Below are 16,424 nucleotides of genomic sequence, written 5' to 3' on the forward strand. Positions count from 1 at the left end.
AATGACCCATTCCACCCCATCCCACTCCCCTTCCCAGTCCCTCTCTACACCATTGCCCGTGTCCTTAGGTTGTGCATATGTGAGAGATTTTTTTAACATGGCAAAATATACCGTGACAAAATTCAAAAGCAAGTGGTAGCCTAGAAAAAATATGAAATATAATAAAACAAAAACTTCATATTTCTATTATATTAAATGCTCCTACAAATTTTAAAAGGCAAACTGTATTAGGAAAATAAAATAAACAGGAAATTCACATGAGAGAAAATCTAAACGTCCTAAAACACAAGAAAAAAATAAGATGCCAAATACAGTAACAATGCTGCACCACTCTGACCCATCAAATTGCCGAAGTGTAAAAAGAAAAATGTGGTTGTAAACTGGAGAGGGTGCTAGAAGGCTGGCATTCCCATAAATTAATGAGATGTGGGAATTTGTCAATTACTACAAACTTTTGGAAAATAATCTGGTAACTTACATTAAAATATATCTCATTTTAATGTATTAAGCTTCCATTTGGCCTAGCAGCCTTTCTTTACAAAAATATATTCAATTAAATGAAAACATCAATAATAAGGTTCTAAGTTCAAGGATGCTTATTATAGCAATGCTTTTAAAAATAAAACAAAACTGAAATGATTCATTAATAGTGATATATAATAAATGGTCAAACAAATTAGTGTATTTACTCCATAGAATTTTTTACAGCATCTAAACAAGGTTATATTTTTGTCTCTTTACCCAGATAGACCATGATATATTTGTTAAAAAGAGAGACATGAATCTGGTATGATACATTTTTACTTTTTTAAACTTTACAAATTGTGCGTGTGTGTGTGTGTGTGTGTATACACTAGGCCAATTTAGTCATGACCAGTCTTAGGGTCATGTTGGTAAATAATATTAATCTCTTAAAATTTTAGGTAGCTATTCCTCAACAATCTCACTACTGGGCTGTAATGAAAGCAAGTCTCTAACTCTGTTCTGCTGCATATATGAACATGTATTAGCAGACAAGCACAGACAGGTCACTTCATCAGTTCTGGAAGCTCAATTAAGTCCAGCTCTATTTTTCAGTTGCTTTACCCACTCTCTCGCATGACAGGTTCCCTTGAGCCAGATGTGACAATGCTGCAGGGGCAGGATTCTATTTCCCTTATGGTGTATATCAGGTCATCAGAAATCCCTCAAAACAAACAGGACCAGGACCCTTTAGGATAAAGTCTCAGATACCATCTCTAAGGGAGTAGGCTGTAAACCTTACTAGAGTCTTAAACTCTATCCATGCAGGGAAGTGGAGTATCTCTAAAAGAGTTTAGATAAGCCACATAAATTGAATACCACCATTTTCATCAATGAGAGCCCATTTCTAACATCTATCATGCTAACAAGCTGCTAACTTCACTTGTGAAAAATCACTTCTGACATTCACTGTACAAGTCAAAAAGTGTCCTTGTATCAATCAAAGATGAAGATTGCTGAAGCAGTTATAGTAGCCACATCCAGATTAGGACGACTATTCTTGGCTTGTAATTTAAACCAGCTAACACATACATAATATCACCCTGTCTGGGTTTAAGCGTATTAAAACAAATAAGCTACATCATAACAGTCTGATAGGGAGGAAAATTGTATACAAAAATAATTCATATTGCTTGGGTAGAAATGGAATGAGAATGGAGATAGAATATTAACTTATTTTTATAGATCTTTATATCATTTAATATGACAAATCACTTGTTTCTGTACTTTAAAAAAGTCTTAGAGTGGATAAAGAAGATGTGGTACAATGAAATATTACTCAGCCATAAAAAAGAATGAAATCTTGCGACTTGGATGGACCTGGAGGGTAGTATTATACTAAGTGAAATAAAGTCATACAGAGAAAGACAAATGCCATATGATTTCACTTATATGTGGAATCTCAAAAACAAAATAAATGAACAAACAAAACAGAAACAAACTCATGGATACAGAGAACAAATTAATGGTTGCCAGAGGGGAAGGGGGTTGGGAGGATGGGTGAAAAGGGGGAAGGATTAAGAAGTACAAATTGCTAGAGAGAAAAACAGTCATGGGGATGTAAAGCACAACATAGAGAATATAGTCAATAATATTGTAATAACCATGTATGGTGCCGGGTGGGTACTAGACATATCCAGGGGATCTCTTCCTAAGTTGTAGAAATGTCTAATCACTATTTTGTATACCTGAAACTAATACAATATTGTATGTCATCTATGAACGAAAAATGGAAAAAAAACACTTTTTTTAAATCTTGGGAACATATTTTATTTATTTATTTTTAAACTTTTTTTTTTTTTAAATAGATCTTTATTGATTTCAGAGAGAGGAAAGGAGGGGGAGAGAGAGAGAGACAGAAATATCAATGATGAGAGAGTCATTGATCCAGCCCGCAACCCGGGCATGTGCCCTGACCGGGAATCGAACCCCGATCGCCTGGATCCTAGGTCAACACTCAACCGCTGAGCCATGCCCGGCCAGGCTTGAGAACATATTTTAAAGAGGCAATATCTTTACAAAAGTCAAAGTAAGATTGCCTTTGCACTTGCTCTTCCTTCCACATAGAACATCTCCCATGTAGAAAGTCAGGTAAAATCCCTTTTGCACTCACAATGCCTATCTTTTTTTTCCTGTTAGATTATACAGTTTATGAGAGCAGGAACTTTGCCTTCTTCAGTGCTGTGTCTAAAAACCATGCCTAAAACCCAAACTATGCCTAAAAAATGACAAATAAGTGCTGAATTCCCGAAAGAATGAATGAATGAATGAGTGAAGGTTGAAATATAGCATTTAGTTTTTTATGGGACTTTTGCCTTCACGATGCTTATGAAATAGGCCCAACAAGACCTTAAACTTTCTTATTCAGTCAGTTTCTTATCTTTCTTTCATGAGAGAATATGTGGTTCGCTGGCTTCACTTTCAAAGCCAACATTCGCCAGTTATAAGAAGGGAGTGAAAGGCTTACCTTATAATAAATAGCCAGGCATCGGGGAGTGGTGGAGATTACAATACTCCGAACTTAAAATTTGAGCTCAGGACTATGACTCATTAAATGTGGAATTTTAGAAGAGACATTTTCTGCTCACCCTGAGTTTCAGTTCCATCATAGGACTAAAATGGAATGAAAATGGCTACTTCAAAGGTGTATGGTACGGATCAAGTGAAATAAAATATCTGAAAATACTGTTTACTATGAAGTGAGAAGTACGTATGTTTTATTAGGACGAAATCTCACATCTCCCTTTGGAGCATTAAGGTTTACCCACTGTTAGGGCCTAGGTGCACTTGCATTTAATCTTTTGAGCACCTCGGAAGGGAAGAATCATAAACTATTAGAGTCTGAAGGGATCACAAAATTCTAGTTCACCCTCCCCATTTCGTAGCTAGGAAAACTGAGGTCCAGAGAAATTTGATGGCTTTACTCAGGCCACAGGGGGAGTTGGTTTCAAGCGTGGTCATGATATCCAAAGGATTATCTTAGGATCTTTTTGCCTACTTATTTTGTGTGTGTGTGCCAAAAAAAAAAAAAAAACACCCAATTCATTTCAGGCAGAATTTGCCTGGCTTTGACAGAAAGAAATACTCTTAATCCGAAGCACAATACAAAGACTTCTTTGAGAAACTGACTCATCTATTGAGCAGTGAATTCAATGATTGCAATGATAAATGCAAATTTCCCTAAAAAACAAAAAAGTGTCATCTGTTGGCCAATTCATAAATGAATCTAACTGCACAGTCTTCGTGAGCTTGTGCAAGTCTCGTGCAACCCCAGTGAAATAAATATTAACAACAACATAAAAACTCTAAAGTCCAATCCAATAAAAAGACTGGGAACCACAAGCCCTGCCTTCCCATGGATTTTGTGTTTGGGGCTATTGTTTTGGGAAGAGAGCTTGGGGTTTTGTTTTTAGTATGGCGACAGTAATGACCTCTTAGATTTCTGAAGGCCCTTCAGACTTTTCAAAGCAAGATCATGCACATTCTTGCTTTGATGCTCACAGCAGCCTGTGATGGAAACGTGCAATTTTCTAAGAAAATCCACTCGTGTTTTTCAACTGATCTCATCTTTTGTTTCAGGCATATTGCAGTTCAAGGAGCTACAAGTCTCAAGTGTGAAGAGTCAGAATAATTCAGAAAGACAAACAGAATGGTCCAGTTTTTCTAAAGAAGAGGTAGGTGTGTGAGAATGATAAAAAGAAATTAGAGAATGTGTGAGGGGGGTGGTGGAGAACAAGAATCCAGCAGCAGCCTAGTAGGATGCGCACACAGCTGGGTTTACCATCTTAGCATTTCTGTCTGTATGCTTCTCTTAGGCTGAGGCTAAGGACTGTGCAGCTTCAATTTTCGGGAACTTTTAAGTTTGTCATGCAGTGGTGGCTGTGTCTTGGATGACTTTTTCAGTCGCTGACGTCACCAGCAGTGTGTTAGCAACATTGGGGACAGTGTGGTGCAGTGGGTAGGGGCGCCGACACGGAGCCAGACTACGTGAGCTTAATCCCACATCTGAAGCTTCATGTGTCATGTTGGGCGAGTCATTGAACCTCTTTGACTCATTTCTTCTTCTGAGAAATGGGAATAATAATAGGACCTGCCTCCAAGGATTATTGTGAACATTGAATGAGTTAGTATATATATGAAGTGCTTGGAACAGTGTGGGATACAGTAAGTGCTGTATGTGTTTGGCCTCATCATTCTCATCACTGTTTCTGAACTTCTGTCCTCAGCTCCTTTTCACCAGGTATTAGAGTGCTAGGTATGTGTCTTATGATGTACAAGGCTTCATAGTTTTGGATCAGTGTTTCCTGAACCTTTCTATTTTGCAACTCATTTTGGAATTTCTTACTCAGGAATTAAGAGTCCTGGCCCTAGAGCCAGATGTCGTGCACAAAATCAGCTATGTGACCTTGGGCAAGTCATTTAGTCTTTCTGGAGCTTGGAATAATAACGGTACCTACCTCACTGGGTTGTTTTGAGGCTCAGATGAGCTAATTATGCAGAGTGCTTGCAGAAGGGCTGCCATATAGTTGTGGAATTACTACTAGTCAGCAGAGGAGGAGAGGGAAGAAGAGAAGTATCCTTGTACTCAGAAACTTCTATTTTAAATAAAAGAATCAAAAGGATTGCTAAAATGTAACTATTTGTATTGAGTCTTATACTAAGCTCTGCATGTGCATCATCTCAATTATATCATTATAATAATATTATATATCATATGTAATAATAGATATAATGCCTGGTATATTTTTGTCATCTTTTATTCTATGACACAGCTTTGAGAACATTTTTCCCCCCTCCATCTTTCTGTCGCCAATCACTGTCAGCAGGCCGGGACTTGTAACACCCAAGGCTCCACAGTGGCCCTCAAGAGAGGAAGAGCCTTATGAATTGTACTGTTAGGATATGCCTTCCATAACCAACAATGTGCTTATTTAATACCTTTCTCTCCCTCACTGGCTCATTGGGGGGGGGGGGGGAAACCATATGCATGGGGAATGAAAAGAAAGGGGAATTTCTCATTTTAGGTGGTAATATATCTTGGACTGAATTCTTGAGCAATTTCGGAGTTATAATGTCTGGTCTTCTTAGACAGCTAAAATTGACTGAAGTAGATAAAGTGCTAGCCTGGAAAACAATTTGATTGTTTGAAGACATTGTGCATCCTTTTGCTCTAAAGCACATCCTGGGCTGTATATATGCCTGTTGTATGTATTGTTGTATATTTAATTTAATAAATAGATATTACAAAAAAAGTCTGATCTGGGCTTTATCCTTTATTTTCATGAGCAAAGTAATAGAGATAATGCAGATATTTTTGGCTGAAATTATCTAGATCAGCATTGCAATGAAAAACATGTCCCATATCTGCAATGTCCTATGTGACTGTCACTAGTCACATGTGGCTACTAAGCACTTGAAATGTGGCTAGTGCAACTGAAGTATTGAATTTTAAATTTTATTTATTTTAAATTTAAGTTTAAATAGTCAGGTAGCACTATTATAGGTGGCATCATGGCTGCTTCTTTTCTGGCCTGACCACTGAGAGCCACCGAGAGCAGTGAAGTGGCCTGGAAAACCCTAAAGCAGTAGCAATGGCAAATAGCAATCTCATGCCCAAATACTGGTTCCTAAATACCATTCTCTACTAAAAGGAACCAGCGCTCTTTTGAGAAATGACTGATTCAAGGGCTGGGGCAAGGAAAGTAGAACACAAGCCTGGCCCTAGCTGGTTTGGCTCCGTGGTTAGAGCGTCAGCCCGCAGGCTGAAGGGTCCTGGGTTCGATTTTGGCCAAGGGCACGTACCTCAGTTGCAGGCTCAGTTATAGGTTCAATCCCCGTCCCTGGGTCAGGACACGTGCGGGAGGCTACTAATCGATGAGTTTCTCTCATATAGATGTTTCTCTCTCTCTCTCCCCCTCTTCCACTCTCTGAAAAGCAATGGAAAAAATATCCTCAAGTGAGGATTAAAAATAAATAAATAAAATGTTAAAAAAAAAAAAAAAAGACGACAACAAGCCTGGAACATTTTTGTTGAAACAAAAAGCAAGTATGTATTTGAAGAAAAATGGAGACACATTAAAAAGACACGGAAGAATTCTGGTTTGGGTCAAGATAAAATAACTATACTATACCCTGTCACTTCCGCTGACTACAAGTGAAAACCCAGGATGGAATGTGTGAAGTGACTATCAGGGGACTCTGGGAGGGGGACGGGAGCAGGGGGACTGGGCAGGGAGCCCAGGACTTAAGGGACACCCCAGCACTGAACCTCCTGGGTTGCTTCTTCTTTTCCCCCTGGATATCCTGTGTCGGGCTCCAGGGCAGCCTGCAACCTAGAACTACAGAGACAGAAAAGACTTTGAGAAAAAGTCATGCTTTCTAGCCAGAGGACTTGGAGGGGGGAATCCTATGGGACAGAGATCTTTTAACTTTCCCTGGACCACAAGGAAGCAGCAGACCTCCCCTCGCCATCAGTGGTAGAAGTGGCCCCCATAGGGTGAAGCTCTTGGGATTCTGATACCAGGTGAGCTTCCGCAGTGAAGGGCACCCTTCCCCCTACACCGGCATGGTGGAGGTGGCCGCTCCAGGGCTGAGCCCCTGTGCGTTTCCGACACCCACCGGGTGAGCATCAGCAACAGAGGAGCGTCACTGAGATACTCTTCCTGCTGGGGCCAACAGTGTAAAAGGGTTGTATCTTTCTGAGCTGAGAAAGCTGAGCCCTTTATCAACCCTACAGACAGTACAAATGAAGGAAGGAGACTACAGAATACAGAACAGAAAGCAATATTGGGATCTGGGGGAAACCACGGAGCAGGGGAGCCTGACCCTCTCTATTCCTCCCAGACGCCTGCGGCTGTGCACTCCGTCTGGCTCTGCTGTGGACGGCCATCCCCTGGGATGCAGCCTGGAGGCAAAGGGACATCAGCTCTTTCCCACCTCAGGCTATTATTTTGCTTAGCAGAGGCCAAGGAGCCACCTAATGATCAGATTGGGAAACAGAATAGCAAGACTCTTGCAAAGAGATAGAAACCACAAAGGTGTATCTAAGAAGATCAGGGACAAGATTTCTGATTTGGGGCCTTAGTCCACTGTCACTGATAGGCTAGTAACAGACTAGGAGCCAGAGGCCTTCTGAGCTTGCAAAATAATGTCTTGAAATTGATCGGCTGCTTTTGTCATCCCCGGTGCCGGAACTCACAGCAGCACAGGCTTCAGAACAGGCATTCCCCTGGAATATACCTCAGGCGGGAGGGGGAGGGGACATGAAGGCAAAGGACAGTGGGGTTTCCGTCACTTGCAAGCTGAAAACCTTTACTAATACAAACAGAACTTTGGTTCTCTCTCTTCCTGTCTCCACTGCCTCAAAATGCCACGTATAGATACTCGCCTCCTATATTCCCAGCCCCGAGATCCCCTCCGTGGGTCATCCTTCCAAGTTCATCCCAGCCCTAAGAGTGAAACTGAAAGCAGAGAACGAGAAAAGACCTTATTATCTTTGAACCCAGCTGACCTCGCAATGTTCCAAACCGGGCTTGGCACCTTTCTCTCAGTCTAAGAAATACCCTGGCTCTGATAAACTTCATCATTACTGATTGCGATTTCTTGTTAAAACGAGAGTTCCAACTAGATGAGTATTCAAGTTTTTTCCAGGTTTCGTCTGGGGAATGGGATTCGGGCAGCTCATTCCCTAACGTGTACTATGGCATATGAATGGGCCTGTCTGATTCCCTGGCACAATGCCATGCTTAGTGACTATTCCATGGATTACTAATCTGGGGCAAAGCCAGCACGGCTAAACCTTTCTCCAGACAGGTTCATTTTGCCTTACTGTTCTTGCCTTGAGCTGTTGTCTTCTTTTGATGAAGGTCTTAAATGAACAAGCTCATTTCACATCTAGAACTAAAACAACCCTTCCTGATCTCCCCATTCCAAATGAGGACAAGTTCATCCCTATCACCCCAAGATCCCTCGCCCCCCAAAAGCCCAGATACAAATTAGCCTCCATGGGAGATTAATAAACAATACAATAATGACAGATAAAAAGACTAATTCTTTGGCCGAGAGAATCACTTTAATTAATTTAATCCCGGCTGAAAGATCAGCTGTGCTCAGGCCTGCTCACCAGCAGGGCCCATTTATACCAGTCTGTCCCTTCCTCGAAAGCCAGGGTGCGCTTGGGAGCCGGCACTTAAGCAACAATGAGAAACAGATTGTACTGTCAGGCTTCATTAGAGGTCATCATTAGTATTCCAATTTGAAAACCATCGCTCTAGCTTAACCTTTTACCAATTCTCCCCTGGCACATGGTGAGGTTTGGTTCAGCTGTGAGACGTAAAACTTCTCCCCGGGCTCCCAGTGTCAGGATGGGTATCATTTGATGGCTGTTGCTCTGCAGCTTCAAGGGCAAACCCCTGGGGAACTGATGGTCCCAGGACTCTATTTGAAAATCGAGTCATGTGCAGCTGCCTGGGGTCCAGACATTTCAAGGAATGGAACTTTCTAGGACTCAGCCAGAGCAGTCAGAAATAGGATTGCTTGTCATCTTCCCCAGGAGCCTGTCCCAACTGCTCCCTTGCAGAGGAACTGAAAAAGATTTTTTTTTTTTTTTTAAGTGGAACCAGAGCTAGTGACAAACTGGAATCACTATCAAAGTGAGAAATTGCTCTGGCCCAAAGGCTTGATCGAGGGGCAGGAAACTACCTACCACGGTCGGCCTTTAAGGCCAACAACCCTCAGGGCACAATCTCAGCTGGCTCTGGGAGGCCGTTTCAGCCTGCTCGTGTCACACAGGATATGAAATGTTAATGTTCTTTCTCTGCAAACTGCCAATTTGAACTAATTTCCCTCTGCTGAAGCAACTTTTATTTTTAGGTGATTGTGCGCACAGGGGTAAAGTTTTACATGCTTTTTACCCCTTTTTTCCTATTAAGTAGAGCAACAGCCTCGTCTCTGCCTGGTTTGGGAATGAGGTCGTCTCTGCCGGCTCCTGCTCCACCACCTTTCTTTTCTCACTGATTCCTCCCAGCTTATCTGGTGGTTATTCCTCTGACTCTTTCTAAATGCCGGTCTCACTCCTCTGCGCTGCAGAGCAGACTCTGGACTGGACTTTCTGTGTGGGGCCCGCGGAGTGGTTCCTGATGCTTAACCCTCCAGGTCTCCCGTGCGTCCTTCACTGTCTCCCAGCCGGCTCCTGCAGCCCCCTGTCCATTCTGTGAGTGCCTCGTATCTCTCTAAAGAACTCCTTTCCTTTTTCTAATATAGCCAGAGTCTGTTTCTGTTGCTGCAATAAAAAATCCTAACGATACCGTTTCAAGTTCACTTTCTATCGGCCTCTCCCTCTCTCTGTTCCCCTGTGAAGGCGGTTGTGTATGTGTCAGATGTCTGAAGGGAGGGACACAGGCACAAGAGACCTTGTCATCATAGAATCTGAACTTCAGCGTCCCTCTGAGTGCCTTTGGAATAAGAATAAACAGACTGTGACTTATCAAGTAGTTAGCTAAAGCCCTATAATCATTATAGGCTGGGATGGGAAATCTGGAATAGACTACCTTTCAACCTTCCTCTTTCAGGGCTAACCCAGTGGTTCCTAATCTTTAGCGTGCCTAAGAGTTACCTGGAATATTGTTAAAACATAAGATTCCTGGACACCCTCTCCTCACCGTATACCCCAAGATCCCGGTTCACTAGGAGATTCTGATGAGGGTGGCCTCAGAACCGTACTCTAAAAAACTCTCGAGGCTGGTCTGAGGATAAAACCACTACACAAAAAAGGAAATATTAGAGAAACTCAGAAAGAAACAAAGGGAGGGCCCTACTCAAGCAGTGCATGAAGCTATGAATTGAAGAAAGAATACATTCCTTGTATTATTTAGGCCAAAATTAATGGTTTTGTTGCTTACAACTGAAAGCATTCTGATAGAAAAATACTTTCATCTCCTACATCATTGACTGAGTAATCACAGCCACCCATGAAGAAGGCTTTAGTTTTATTACTGTTTTACGGATGGTGACACCATCTTGAAAGGCTGGACTTTTTGCTTAAAGCAAGCATCATTTAGAGCCAGATTCATGGAGGTGGGTTTTACAGAAGCGTGGGGATTTTGCCTATATTCCTACTGGATTCACACTCCAGTACCTTGCTGAAGGCTTTCCTGAAAATTGGGCCCACAGTGATAATCACTGTGTGGCTACCAATTGTAGACAGATTCAGTGCTACAGACATACAGTTTAATTGTTCTTAAATAGTTTAATGTTTCAGTATTTCTCCCCCTCCCCTTCTACTGTGAGCTCATCAAAGACAAAGACCACACCTTAAAATCCTTCACATCCCCCTAGAAGATGCTCACTCATTAATTGCTAATTGGCTGTCTGAATTAAACCAAAAGGACCAGTAAACCTAAGGGTAGAATAAACTAGAGTTTAGTCATACGTGTAACTGAGTGCTAGTAGTTTCCAACATATAGTTTGTCCTCGCTAAATTTTTGCCAAATGAATGAATGTATATCAATCGAGTCTTTCTCTTACAATGAGACTACATACCCATATATTGGAGAATGGGCTTTTTAGTGGAACACCGTAAAACAAGCAACAGGTTAATGTAGGGTCTTAACTTATCTTCAAAGAATAATGCTTTGAAATTGACAGCAATTCAAAGATTTCCACTGGACACTCTTAACATCAGTGCTAGTAGCAGTAACCGTGAGATGTTTATAACCCAACTTTCATATAACTCCTGAGCCATATTTTTACCTTGTTGTACAGCAAGAACCACAATACACTCAGTGAAAGTTATAGCATACTCACACCACAGGTTAGAGCCCTTATGGCAGAAAGATTAAAAATTTAAGGAATCCAGGCACTGCTGAAAACCAGTGAGATTCTAAATTTTGTAATATGTGCCTACCATGTCTTAAAAGCATTAATAATTACAAAAACGTATGTGTTGCCTAGGTCATGAAAGTTCAAAAACTTGCCTTTAATTTGGCATCTCAACATGACATGGTAGAGTAGAAAGCAGGTGTTTTACACTATGACACCCGATTGCATTTCTGGCTCCAACTCTTACCTGGTATGGACTTTAGGCAGGTCGTGAACCTGTCTGAGGCTTCTTTCCTCCTATTTAAAGTGGAGACGACACTAAAACCCACTCCACTGAGTAACTGTGAGTGTCCAATTATGTAATCCATGATGCAAAAGTATTTATATAGTAAATACATCACTTAGGATGATTTGTGTGGCAAGAACAGAAAATCAATTTCAAAGTAGCTTAAGTACTATAGAGAGAAGGTCTTGGCTTTCCTAACTGTAAAGCCCTGAGATGGATTAGGCTTCACCTCTTTTCTCTACACACCTCTACTCTGCTCTTCTGATTAGGTGTATTTATCATCAGGTTGGCTTCATTCTTAGTAATTGATTAGGGCTGACCCCAAGTCCAAAGGATGAGGTCAGTACTACCTAAAGTATATAGATGCTAGAATGAGTGATATTTTACAAAGGAAACTTAAAAATGGGAGGAAAAAGGAAATAAATGCTGCATGGGCACAAATCTCCACTCCATTGTATAAATGGCACAGCTTTATATGTTGATGGACGTTAGTGTCATAGCTCACTTGGGTATACATCTGTGTATTTTACAGATTTGCTTTAAGATTATTAAGTAGTTTAACTCATGATATTTTCTTCCTTGCTTTTCATTGCCACCTCTGAAATTACTGAGATACTCACACGATGAGAGTGATATTACACATCTGGTTTGTAATAGGTGAAATAGCTTAGAAAACTGTGAAGCACTATGAAATGGCAAATATTTTTCTTGCTACTTTGCTTGTCACTGTGGTCCTTTGACCATGGGGATGCTGACTAGCATGTTAGGATCATGTGATTCTCTGAATAGTTGAGTTTCTTAGAAATTAGATGTATTCATAAAGGCTATGCCTTATGAATATCCTCAGCCCAGCCCTTATTAGACCATCTAGCCTCAGGCTTTCCTGAAACAGGTGGCTCCCTGGCTCTTAGTATAAAAGCACTAGTCACTGTAGTAACAGCTTAATTTGTATAATGAGTTACAGTTCACAAACTGCTTGAAAAGGCTTATCTAAGAGCAATGAGTGGATATTGAAATTTTGTAGATTTTAGGCCTAGGGGGGTCAGACTCTCCTGAGTGAGTGGTTATGTCTAGTGTCCTGAAAAAATCATAACCAAAATTCCTAGTAACATAATTACTAAAGATCTAAATCCAAAATCTTTCTTTCTAAACTTCCTAAATATCATAAGGCTTAGATAAAAGTCTGCATCTTTATAATTATTGCATATTTTCACATACCCTAGTTCGTTAGATTCTTACAACCTCCTCAGAGGTGGGTAAGGATTATTAACTTTACAGATGAGGAAACTGAGCCCCAAAAAGAATAAAGGACTTGCTGATGGCCAAATAGGACATGTCAAGTCCAAGTCTTTGGATTTCAAGTTCAATGCCGTTTCTACAACAGCATGGTGTATATACATTTGGAAATTTATGGGAATAAATTTACAAAAATATCAGATTCATTTTGGACTCTAGGAAAGGACTGAAACATCTGTGTTAGTAAGCACTTAGAATCAATTAGTAAGATGGGAACAGAATCTTCATCTTTGGGGAGTTTTACAAAGTCAGAAGAGTCTCCAGCTTAATCCGAACAGAGGCTGCAGGAAGAGTTAAATGACTTAAAGGCTCATCTAACTCTTAAATTCTGGAATCCATATTTCAAGGGCATGTCATCATCCCAAGAGCTTCGATTACCTTGTCAAGAATGACTTACCCATATTAAAGCATCTGTTCCTGACAATGGGCATTTTTTACTCATAATTAGGTCCACTTTTGAACCATGACCACAGAAGGAACTAATGTTCTCTGGCAGTCCATCTTATCCCAGGGAAAGAGAGTAATACCAACCAAATGAATTCATATTGGCCCTGTCTAAAATGTGTGATCTCCATGCAATTCCAAAAGAAAGAACTATCCAATTTTAAACAGAGGAATTTGGTTTGCAGATGAAGTTATGCATGTGGCCACTAACCATAGTTATCCAGTTGATAACCATTCCTCTCTTTGAATTAGAGTAGGTTTGATTTAAATCACTAGTTTTTCTACAAAGAACACATTTTTGGTTTTGGTTGTATATAGGCCTTGCAACTCAGATAGTTGCAGCGTGCATTTCAGTACAAAAGCAAAATACATTTAAAAGAGTAATTTTGTATCATATTAGAAAACTGAATGATGATTTTATAATAAGCAGAGCTAATTGAGACAGATGCTTTTGTAGTTACTGGGGAAGATGGTGAATCATCTCCAATGTAACATGAGCACATGGGGGTTATTTTTTGTTGTATCAGCATAGCATAACTGTTGCCAAAATTACATTATCTTCAAATAAATGCTTGCATTTGGGATGTTTTTTCTTAAAAACATATATAATTTAACACAGGCATGTGTTTATTTTAAAGTTTAATTACTATGTTTTCATTTTATTTCATTTATTTACATATAGCTAGATTTGTACCAAAAAGGACATAAGGCAGAATGCTATGTTTTAATTAAAAAGTAAGATTTTGAAAAAATACACCTACATAGAGTATTTTACAAACTATAGAAATGATCCCTGAAAGTATAGTCTTACATAGAGTATTTTAGATCAACAAAAGAAATTTAAAATACTAGCAGGCAACTTCACTCTCTTCTTTTTGCTTCTTTATATACAATTTGGGAATAAACTTCAGTCTTTTCACTTTTCAGTTCCCAAATGAATTCTTGATTCGGACTGAATTTGTCCAGGCCCGTAGTGGTGGTTAGAACTCTTTCTGAACCTGCAGAATACTTACTGCTATTAAATATTAGATTCACAAACAATAATCTCTAGTGGACCGGGGAGCTTCAGGGACTCCTTCCAGTCCTTGGTGCTCTTTGCTTTAAACTCTCACCAGGCAACATTTATTTGCTCAGTGACTTATCTGTAAAGACTTACTATGATTGATATCATGGCAGGACAACTGTTGCATGCCGAGGTGAATTCTTTTCATCTCATCATTTGCGAAAGTAAGGACTACCATTATTATCATTACTATAGTTACTGAATCAGATACTGAGATTTCACAAGAAAAATGGGATTTGACAAAAAAAATTCTTGACCTACTGGACTCCACTCATAAACCTTTCTTTAACACCATCTTAACATATAGTAGGACAATTTCATTTGTTGTGGTTCTGCAAGAGCTCTAATTTCTGCATTCGAATGAGTTACACTGCCCTATCTCTGGAGTCATGAAAGGTTTTTTTCAGCATGAGAATGACTGTGACAGGGCTAAACCAATTATACTTTCCACCCATGATGACGATGAAAATTAATCATTTGCTGTTGTAATGAGATTGTGTATTACTTGTCTTGTTCAGAAATGGTAAATATTATGAAAATAAGCTTTGGTAATGATAATAGTTATCAGTTATGATGCAACTATTATGTCCCGGGTGCTTCTCATACATTGTTGTCTCATGTAATCCTCCCAAGAACCCCCTGTCCCAAGACCTTCATTTTACAGAAACTTTGTACCCTTTTACCAGCCTTCCCCCTCCTGCCTCCCAGCCCCTGGCAAACCCCATTCTACTCTGTTCCTAGGAGCTGGACTTTTCCCCTTAACTTCCCGTTGGGTGCCAGTCCCCGGGTCACACCTCGCAGTTGGCGCTGAGATGCTCAGCCCCGCAGTGCCCTCTGGCGCTTCCCAGCGAGTATAACAGCACCTAGGCCCCTGAGACCCTCTCCGGCCTTCCTGCCCTGGAGCTTCCCTCTTCCACTTCAACAGTGGAGTTGGCCCGCTAGTTTTAAATGTAAATGGAGGTTTCAGAAGGCTCTTAGCAGATAATGGTGTCTTTGTCCATGCTGGACTCCTCAGTGCTTTCTCCCCTGCACTCAAGATTTTCTTCCCTTCATTGCTCTCTCTCCACAGTAAATTGCATAAAAGTGGTAAAAAAGAAATAAAAAATAAAAGATCCCAAAGCAACTGGCTTCCAAGAGCTCAGAGGTTTGAAAGGGAAGCTGCAATATTTATCGAGCTGAGATGTTGACTGTGTTCTGGTCATTTATTTTTATAATTACTCAGTTATGAATTCCCAGTCATACATAATGAATCAGTGTTAATCAGATGTCCTGAGAGCAAATACATCTTGACAAATGGCCCAACAGTTGAAAAGTCCAACTCAAAGCCATCCTTAAAATTCACTTAAACAGGAAATGGAAAAGAAACGTTGAGTTCTTTAAAATGACAAAAATGCTAAAAGATGTAAAAAGGCTCTCTCCCCAGAATAAGCAAAAATAACCATTTTTGTAAAACCAATAACTGAGAAAATTAGGTTTTCTTCACTAAACTATTGCTTTGACCAAATTGCCCTATGAACCAACTTAATGTCAACCACATTGCTTTCTTCCAAATCAGATTTGGCTAAATTGTTTCCAATTTGTATTCGGCCAAATCCTATGCTAACCATATGAGCCAATCAATACTAGGAATTTGGTCATCAAAATGAGATTTTAAAACTGCTTTTACTAAAATCATATGAATTCAGTTTATGTCTTCCCTTAATTACATGCTTGGTTTTCCAGTTTTTTTCATAACCATATATAATTTGATCTGCACAAAAAAATTGGGAGATTATATCTAGTTTTCACCCAAAGAAATGGAAGTTTAGTGAAGCTAAGGGATTTGTCCAAGGCCACACGGCTGGCAAGTTGCAAAACCAGGATGAGACCCCAGATCTTTTAGGCTCGAGGTGAATTCCATCACAACAGGGCTAAGAATATAACCCCTGCCCTGCCCTTAGGGATGGAGTCGAGAACAGAGTGTGGGAACATTCGCACTCAGTTTCAGTGCACTGA

Source organism: Miniopterus schreibersii, assembly GCF_964146895.1.
Source record: "Miniopterus schreibersii genome assembly, chromosome: 12".
Lineage (NCBI taxonomy): Eukaryota > Metazoa > Chordata > Mammalia > Chiroptera > Miniopteridae > Miniopterus > Miniopterus schreibersii.